Genomic DNA, 9883 nt, shown 5'->3' on the forward strand with positions numbered 1-9883 from the left:
ATGTATTAAACTCTGAGTTTTTTGTTTCTAGACTGATCCAGATCCTCTTCAAGTTTTGTTCATGCTTCTTGTGTTCTTTGATTAAGCTTCTGGATTTGCACATTCTTGTTTCTAATTCGTTGTATCCAAGTGCTGGCCACTTCTTGCTCTACTTCAAGTCTGGTTTTGAAATTCTTCCTTTTCAACTCCCATTTTTCCTTTTCAACATCGAACTCTTCAATCCTTTGGCCCTTGACTTTAAGTTCAACAATCAGATTGTTCATTTCATATTGAAATCCCTTGAACATGCTATTTTTCTCAACCTCAAACCCCTCAAGCATGCCATTCTTCATCTCTTCTAATTCTTTGGCTCGATCCCTTTCTCTCTGCATTTCATTCATGATCTCGCGGCTTTCAGCTTTGTGCTTTATAATTCGCTCCCTTCTGTCAACCTCAAAATCCTAAATTTTCTGCTTTTCTTTCTCAAGGCTTTTAAGTAGACGGCTATTCTTTTCTTTTAAATCTTCGACTCGACATTTCTCAATATTCAATTCTTTGGTTATCTGTACTGTTGCTTTGCTCGATCCTAATGCTCTCCAGGATTTGTATAGCTCATGGTAATTCTTTTTTAATGTTCTGAATTCACCATCAACTTTTTCTTTGTTTTCCCTCAGCATTGCACATTGTGATGAATGGAAGTCAACATCGACGCCCAGCATAGCTTTATCTCGCCTCATTTGCTCTAACTCTTTCGACCAACCTTCTCTTTCTACTTCAAACTCAGCTCTTAAGATTTCAATCTCTGATGCAACTGCCCGAATGCAATCTTCCATAGAGATATCCTCATTTTGGTATGGTTGAGAAATATTTTCGTTTTTCCTGACAGACCTCCATTCCTTATAATCAGGAGTTCACATTACCTTCGCTACTTTGGCTCGAATACATAAAGTTATTTTCCAAGCTGTAACGACATCCATGATGTTTCTTTTGTAATTTTTCTATGAAATGCGAACTCAGATAAATGTAATCCAACAGTAACAGGGACAAATTGATGACCCTCGTACTGCATTATAACCAGAAGTTCAATACCTTTTATCCTGTATGATGTTATGCAAACAACAAAAATAAAAGAACACACAAAAAAGAAATGAATTAGTTCACCTAATAAAGGAAAAAAATTAATTTAATTATAATGTCTACCTAAATATCTCTATTTAAACATGCTTTCTACATACTTTAAATAATTTAAATTCACATGCAATTTATTCTGCAAGAAAATAAATAAATAAATTAATTAAAAGGAAAAATTTAGAATTCATTTCTCTTGTGTGTACACCTATTTTGGACAAAATTTCGGTATGGCTTCAGATCAGAAGAAATTATAAGGTTTATTATATGCAGAGTTTCAGATCTAAGAATAAAGGTACCAGAATTGTCCTTGTTAGTGCCCTCTTGGGCTGTTAACCCTCAATCGTAGTCCATCACAGACTAAAGTGGATTGAGTTCAATTCGAGGGGATACACTTCTCTATGCCTGACACGGAGAATAAATTCTCACGAAGACATAGAGCATATGAACTCCGAAAGCTACTTGCTAGGTCTGATACGGAGAATAAATTCTCACTAAGACGTCGCTTTCACTCCAACTTAAAAGGGACAAGCTTGACTATAAAGCTTATGTTATGAAATGCAAGTGTTGTGTGTGAGGAGAAATGTTCAAACCTCTGACAGACAAATAAATAATGAAATTTAACACTTGAAAATAAAATAAAACATTAATTTATATAAATATTATGAAATAATAAGTATATATAAAAAATTTGAAAAGAAAGGTTTATAAATTAAATATATGAATTTTTTATTTTTAATTAATAGAGACAATTTATAATTGATTTTAAAAGCTTGACACTCCCCAGCGGAGTCGCCAAGCTGTCGTAACCGATTTTTGCCTGGGTACGAAATTTTTTTACTTTTACTTGGCGGGAAAATTTAAAATAAATAAATGGTTTTTATAAAATAATATTTTGGGAGTCGCCATTGACATTTTTGGGTTAGGTAAGTCAAATACCTAAAAATGATCTTTTAAAATAGTTTTGAATAAACCATAATTTAAAAGATAAAACTGATATGCTTATAACAAAAAAATTTAGTAAAAAAGGATTCGTGGTCGATTACGTTTAGGGAAGGATTAGCACCCCTATAACGCCCAAAATCGGTACTTTATTAATTATAAATTGTCTCTATTATCATAAATTTAAAAATTCAAAGATATATTTAATTTATAATCTTGTTATTTCAAATTTTTAATTTTATTAAAATATATTAATTAATTTATTTAGAAATATCAGAAAATGGCTTCTAAGTGCTTTAAGACAACTCTTTTCTTAATATTAAAAAGTAATTACAATATATAAAGTAAAATATTTATTTATTTAAAAATATTAGAAAATGGATATCTAATTGCTTTAAGATTGTCATTTCTTAATATTGATAAATAATTTAAAAGTATTTTATATTAAATTTATAAATAGGATTTTAATAATAAATAAATAAATAAATAAATAAATAATATTTATTCTATATATATCTATATGACTAATAAAATAATAATGAACATAATAATTTAAACATATATCAAAAATAATAATGAAATAATATTGCAAATAACTAAAATATAAAAGAAATTAAAATTATAGAATTAAATTGTAAGATATATAAAACTTATAGTCAAAATTAAAATTATAAAACATAAACAATTAATGGCCATAATTATAAATATTATGTAGTATATACATTAAAAGTGTAATTTAACCCTAAATATTAATATGGGACTAAAATAAATTTTAATAAAGTTATAAGGGATTAATTATAATATTTACCTAAATTATTAATTAGGATTAAAATAAATATTATTAAAAGTGTAAGGACTAAATATATATTTTACCTTAATTATTTATATAAATATTCGATCATGACTAAATTATAATAAAATAAAATTAAAAGACTAAATCACAACATATAGGTATTGATTTCAGTGGCTAAAATAAAAATTTACAAAGTCATAGTGACTGCGCGTGTGGTTTAACTAATTTAAAATTACACACAGACCCCTCCCCAAAACGACGTCATTCGGGGAGGGGTATTTAAGCCCCAAATCACACGGCCTTAAGGTCATTTCCTCATTATCTTCTTTCAATTTGTCTCTCTAACTGAGAGAATTAAAATTCTCTCACTTTTCTCTAGCTTCCCTCACCGAAGGGAAGCCGGTCATCGGCCGGCAGCCGTCTACCGCCGGCCACCGCCTTTGGTGGCCGAAAAATTTTATTTTTACACGAAAATAAAGGCTCTTTCTTCCTAAGGCCAAATTTGGCTTTAGTTTACCCTAAAAAACTCCTAATCGGAGTAAATCTAAGAAAATACCTTTGGTATTTTCTATTCTCCGGCGATGTTTGGCTTCCGACGATGATCGAGGCTCCAAAGGTAAGTTTTCTTTCTTCTCTCTTTTTTTTAGTGTCTTTGGTTGCTTGCTCTCGTCTCCCTTTTACAGGTGAGTCGAGGCTTTTATAGCCTCGATGAGATGCACCTCGGACCGGTCACAAGAGTGATGGCCGGTAAGTCACCAAACCTATGGTGGTGACTCACCGAAAACAGGCGACGTGTGCGGCTGTAATGGATCTTCTGGAAATTATGATGGGGCATCGTGGCAGTGGCGGACCGACGTGGAGCGGCTGGAAGTAGAAGCAGCGCCGCATGGCCCTAGGGTATCATAACCCTAGGGTTTCATCTGGAAGGCTATGGGATCATATGGACCGTTGGATCAAGGTCTGATCCAACGACTGGCAAGGATAGCGGCGGCTGGGATGGGATGATACAAACCCTAATCAATTTAGGGTTTCCATTGGGCCGGTCTGGGTTGGGTTCTTGTAATTGGGCCGATCCAGTTTTGGGCCTACAGTTATATTTGTAATTATTTAATAATAATAAAAATATAATTATAATAATAATTATAATAATAATAATAATAATAATAATAATAATAATAAAATATAAATAATATTCAAATGAAAAAAACGAATGCTTCTTTATGATCTTGCCATTTTGATAGTTGATTTCAACAATTGCGTTCTTATGTGCTCAATTTAAATCTAGAACCACCGAATACATTGTTTCGTCAAATTAATACATGGAAGTCTCCTCAATTTTGAAGATTTTCTACTTGTGATCTTTAGACGATGTTCGTGTGCAATCTAATAGATCTTTTTCTTGCCTTGACGAACGAATGAATTTCCAGCCTTGATAAATGAATACTCTGATGTTCCTAACAATGCTCCTTAATCGAATGTCATATGAAGGCAAGTGGTCATGTTAATTTTAAAACAATCGCATTAGGACCTAATTAAAGCAATTATTGTGGTGATTCGTATGTTGGTTATTAAATGACTCGTTAGTTCGAGATTGTGTTAGCTTAATTTTTTTAAATTCATATTTGTTAAATTACATTTTGGAAATTATGCTCCATGTATTTTCCCATTTCTCGTTGGATTCACTCAAATTCGAGTTTCCTTGATCTTGATGAATTCTTTATAGAGACTTCTAAAATGATATTTCTTGACAAATTTTTGATAGAGTTTGATAATCGAGGTAGGCCTTAAAATATGCATCATAAAAATGTAAGAGCCCCTGATGTGATAACAGCGTATACTTCAAAAGATGAATCATTCGATTCGAAATGATGACAATTTGGATTATGAAAACTAATAATTGTGAAATAAAATTTTGTACTTGATATTTTGTGAATGCCTCGAATAATTCAAACACTTCGTTGACTTCCTTTTTGTTTAGTCTTAGACGATCTATTTCGTTTTGATGATTCGATCAATTGTAATTTCCAAAAAGTTCTTACGAATTTCACTTTGAGTTCTTTTGAAGGAAATATTTTTGTAAAGTTCGTGTCCATTTTATATTAAGCTCTGTGTAATACGAATATGGTAACCTGATCGTGTTGGTGTCTATATTGTTGGTAAATTTTCATTCAATCAATGTTTGATATGACATTCAATCATATCATCTTCATTACCTTGATGGTGTCTTTGCTCGAGCTATAATATCATGTAATGTGTTGGAAGAATGTTCATAAATCAAAGATTTCGTTTGTCTCAATTTGATAAATTTTGACCAGTATCTTTGAATCCCTCTTGAATTTGTAATTCTATTCTAGAAGAGAAATCACTAACGTTTTAATAACCATGTCATCGTATTTCTTTGGTGATATGCTAAGTATTTGAAAATATTTCGCTTAAGTGTATATTTCTAAAAAGGTTACTCATTTTGTTAGAGGATCTTGTTGTGAATATCAATCAATCGATTACATGGGGAATTAGGGTTGAATGCGACGTAATTCCTATAGTAAAGGATATTTGGAGGATATGAGGAGTCGCGAGGTTGTGCACCTCGAATGTTTATACTAACGGTTTCGTTGAGGAAATTTCGAGGATGAAATTTTCTTTTAGAAAGGAAGAGTTGTATCGACCCAAATTTTTGAGTTAATATTTGAGTGTTGTCCTAATAATTTATTTAATAGATTAGTTATATTATGGAGGTCAACTGGTTTGAAATTGAATTCATTCGGATGAGAAATTAATATTATATAAAAAAGTATTTTTATGCTTAGAATGATAGGAGAGGGACCTAGAGTGTAATTTCACAATTTAATAAAACCACGGCAGATTTGAAGGGATTTTTGGTTTACTTGAACGAGAATTTTAGACTAAAAGCATAAAAAGGCATTTCTCCCACATTTATTCACTTTTTCCCTCTTCCATCTTCTTTGTCTCTATTTGGTCCTTTTTTTCTTCATACTCTCTTAAGAAAAACAAATGCTAAAGGTTCAATCTTCTTCTTCTTCAACACTCCATTAAAAAATTAAAAGGTAAGATTCTTAACCTAAAGCTGATGAGCTTCATTGAAATTTCACTATCTCCTCCAATGATGGTTTTGAGCATTATGAAGGTTTTAGGGAGGATTTAAGCTCCAATAGCTTCCCCCCATGGTTTCCATCCGGATTTATTTTAACATAGTAGATGTTATGCTAGTTTTGGTCATTCTTCTGGTCCTAGAAACATATTGGAAGCTTAAGTATGGTGCAAGAACCCCAAAGGAGCATTGTTAAGAAAGATTGGTTCTTAGGTAAGCTAGAGTGGTTTTTGGGTTGATTGGAGTTGAGGAAACACACTCTAACTCTTTCTTATTACTTGTATTTCATCTACATGAGTTTTCTTGCTTGTATGAGGTGGTGAAACATGATGGGGGTTTGGATGTTTGATGATTGTCTTGGACGTTTTGGATGTTACTTTGGTATAAACGTGATGTATGATGACCCCTACTGACTTTTATAAGCTTAAATAATCAACTTAGATCTTCAAAAAAGTGTTTAGGGTGAGTTTGGAATTATCTTTAAAATCCAACCATATTGTATTTGTTTGAACAAACTTTGAATGATTAGAAAAAATAGAAATATCGTTATGATATCGAAGTTTATAAATATATCCATCAACCAATGATAAGGACATTGTCAAATCTTATTTCAACATTCGAATGGCTATTTTCAAAGTTTTATTTTTTTCCCCAATATGTTATGTTCGTGGTTTCGATATCTGCAGTACGTTCACTTCACCCATTTTCAATATCTCGTTAGGTGATTGAAAATGAAGCGAAAGTACGATATGCACTTAATAATTTTAGCTTTGTTTCTCAAAATTCAATAGGATTGACTAAAGAATCGTCTGTTACACCAACAATTGACAGAAATAATAAAAGTCATGAGAGGCGTGCATACGGAAAGAATGGAAGAGAAGCTATTAAAGCTAGCATAAAATGAAACATAGGGAATCCTTTGCTTTCGAATAGGAAAGTCCAGGTGGGCCTGATCCCAACATCACAAATAATCTCACATTATACAAGAACCCTTGAGATTGAAGAAAGTAAACATCACGAGCTCTATTTTATGGATGTTTGTCTTACGGGAGATAAAAACTCCATAGTTAGTATGTATTAGACGTAGAAGGTATATATATTCTCAAGTATTTCGTATACAAAATATATACAGATTACATTTATGAGCCCTATTTAAATAATATATTTTGTATGTTAACTTGTAATATTCAAGTAGCTTTTAATGTTTACTAAAAATTTAACGACTAAAACATTTAAACATGAATGTTTTAAAACTATATAATAAAAAAATATTTGTATATGTATATATAAATTTAAAAAAAAAGAACTTTCATGTTCAAATTAAATGATCATGAAAGTAATGAAAAATATTTATTTACTTGATTAGACTTTTCATCATAATTTCATCGAAATGTTTTCTACTTTTTTCAAACATTTTATAATGGAAGTATCAATCATATTTATGCATGGTTAAAATTTGTTACAATAATATGTGAGTTCATACATTTTACATGTAAAATTAAAATCATTAGAAATAATTATTTGTACTAAATAAAATAAAAACAAATAAGGCCAATATTGTTTCATGACTCTACTTGTAGAATTAGAAAACTCAAAATTCATTGTACAATATAAGAATATCTTTGTTACCGTATGTTCATGAGATATCTTTAGTATTGATCGTAATTAAGGCGGTCTTGGTCATTTGGAAAATAGTGTAAAATTTAAGAAATATTTTACAAAATTTTAGAAATAGTAAGGTTTCTTTTCACTGAGGTAGAAGAGAATGAGAAAAATTATTGGGGTTCCGCCAATGTGAAAGACCGACGATATCTTGGAAAGTTTCGAAAAAACCATTGGGAAACTAAATATAGTAGTTTAATTACTAGATATAGAATATATCATAGACTTAACAATGACTGAACCAACTAGATCACATATTATGAATATTAAAGTGAGTGATTTTTTAAAATCATCTTGAAGAATTGTAGTATGTAGTTCTTCACGTTTCAGACATACATAGTGCTTGAAAAGATCACAATCTAATGGCATTCCCCTCGTAAAGTTGGCGAGCATGTCACTACCAAGCAAGGGTTCACTAAAAGTTGAATTTATAACTCTTTTATATTAAAGAAAGAGAATCGGATCAAATGTATCTTCTTTTTCAAGGACGCAAAAGATTCAAATAGGGTCATTTATTAATAGACTTATACTACATGGAGTATGGTTCAAATTCAAAACTTTCCTAAACTTGGTTATGTTTACATTTAGGAATAAAATCTATAGAATAATGTCAAACTGAAAACAATAATATAATATGATATGGATGGAAATATATTGTATTCTAAACAATTAAACCATCTAACATATAATAAATTTATATAAATATAAAATCATTAAATCAGATTTAAAAAAATGTGAATTCTTAAGTTTTTGGTAAATGTAACCGATTAAAATTTTTCGACGTAAAAGGGTTATCATTAAAATCCAACCACATTGTATTTGTTTGAAAAAACTTTGAATGATTAGAAAAAAATAGAAATATCACTATGATATCCAAGTTTATAAATATATCCATCAACCCATGATAAGGACATTGTCAAATCTTATTTCAACATTCAAATGGCTAGTTTCAAAGTTTTCTTTTTGTTTTCCCAATATGTTATGTTTGTGGTTTCGATATCTGCAGTACTTTCACTTCATCCATTTTTAATATCTCGCTAGGTGATTGAAAATGAAGCAACAGTGCGTTCTCCACTTAATAATTTTAGCTTTGTTTCTCATAATTCAATTGGATTGACTAAGGAATCGTGTGTTACACAAACCATTGACATAAATAATAAAAGTCATGATAGACGTTCATTCGAAAAGAATGGAAGAGAAGCTACTAAAGCTAGCATAAAAAGAAACATAGGGAATCCTTTGGTTTCGATGAGGAAAAGTCCAGGCCTGATCCTCAACAATACAAATGATCTCACAATATACAAGAACCCTTGAGTTTGAAGAAAGTAAACAACACGAGGTATTTTTTTATGGATGTTTGTCTCACGGGAGATAAAAACTCCATAGTTAGTATGTATTAGACGTTGAAGGTATATATATTATCAAGTATTTCGTATACAAAATATATACGGAATACATGTATGAGCCCTATATAAATAATATATTTTTGTACTTTAACTTGTAATATTCAAGCAGCTTTTAATGCTTACTAAAACCCTTAACGACTAAAACATTTAAACATGAATGTTCTAAAACTATATAATAAAAAAACACTTGTATATGTATATATAAATTTAAAAAAAGAACTTTCATGTGCAAAGTAAATGATCATGAAACTAATAACAAATATTTATTTACTTGATTAGACTTTTCATCATAATTTCATCGAAATGTTTACTACTTTTTTCAAATATCTTACAATGGAAGTATCAATCATATTATGCATTGTTAAAATTTGTTACAATAATATGCGAGTTCATATATTTTACATGTAAAATTATAATCATTAGAAAAATTTCTTTATACTAAATAATATAAAAAATAAATAAGGCCAAGATTGTTTCTTGACTCTACTTGTAGAATTATAAAACTCAAAATTCATTGTACAAGATAAGAATATCTTTGTTACGCTATGTTCATGATATATCATTAGTATTGATCGTATTTGACGCGGTCTTGGTCATTTGGAAAATAGTGTAAAATTTAAGAAATATTTTATAAAATTTAGAAAGAGTAAGGTTTGTTTTCACTGAGGTAGAAGAGAATGAGAAAATTTATTGGGGGTTCGACAATGGGAAAAATAGACGATATCTTGGAAAGTTTCGAAAAAGCCATTGGAAAACTAAATATAGTAGTTTAATTACGAGATATAGAATCTATCATAGCCTTAACAATGATTGGACCAAGTGGATCACATATACTGAATATTAAAGGGAGTGATTTGTTAAAAT

Source organism: Hibiscus syriacus, unplaced genomic scaffold (assembly GCF_006381635.1).
Source record: "Hibiscus syriacus cultivar Baekdansim isolate YM2019G1 unplaced genomic scaffold, ASM638163v2 tig00112678_pilon, whole genome shotgun sequence".
Lineage (NCBI taxonomy): Eukaryota > Viridiplantae > Streptophyta > Magnoliopsida > Malvales > Malvaceae > Hibiscus > Hibiscus syriacus.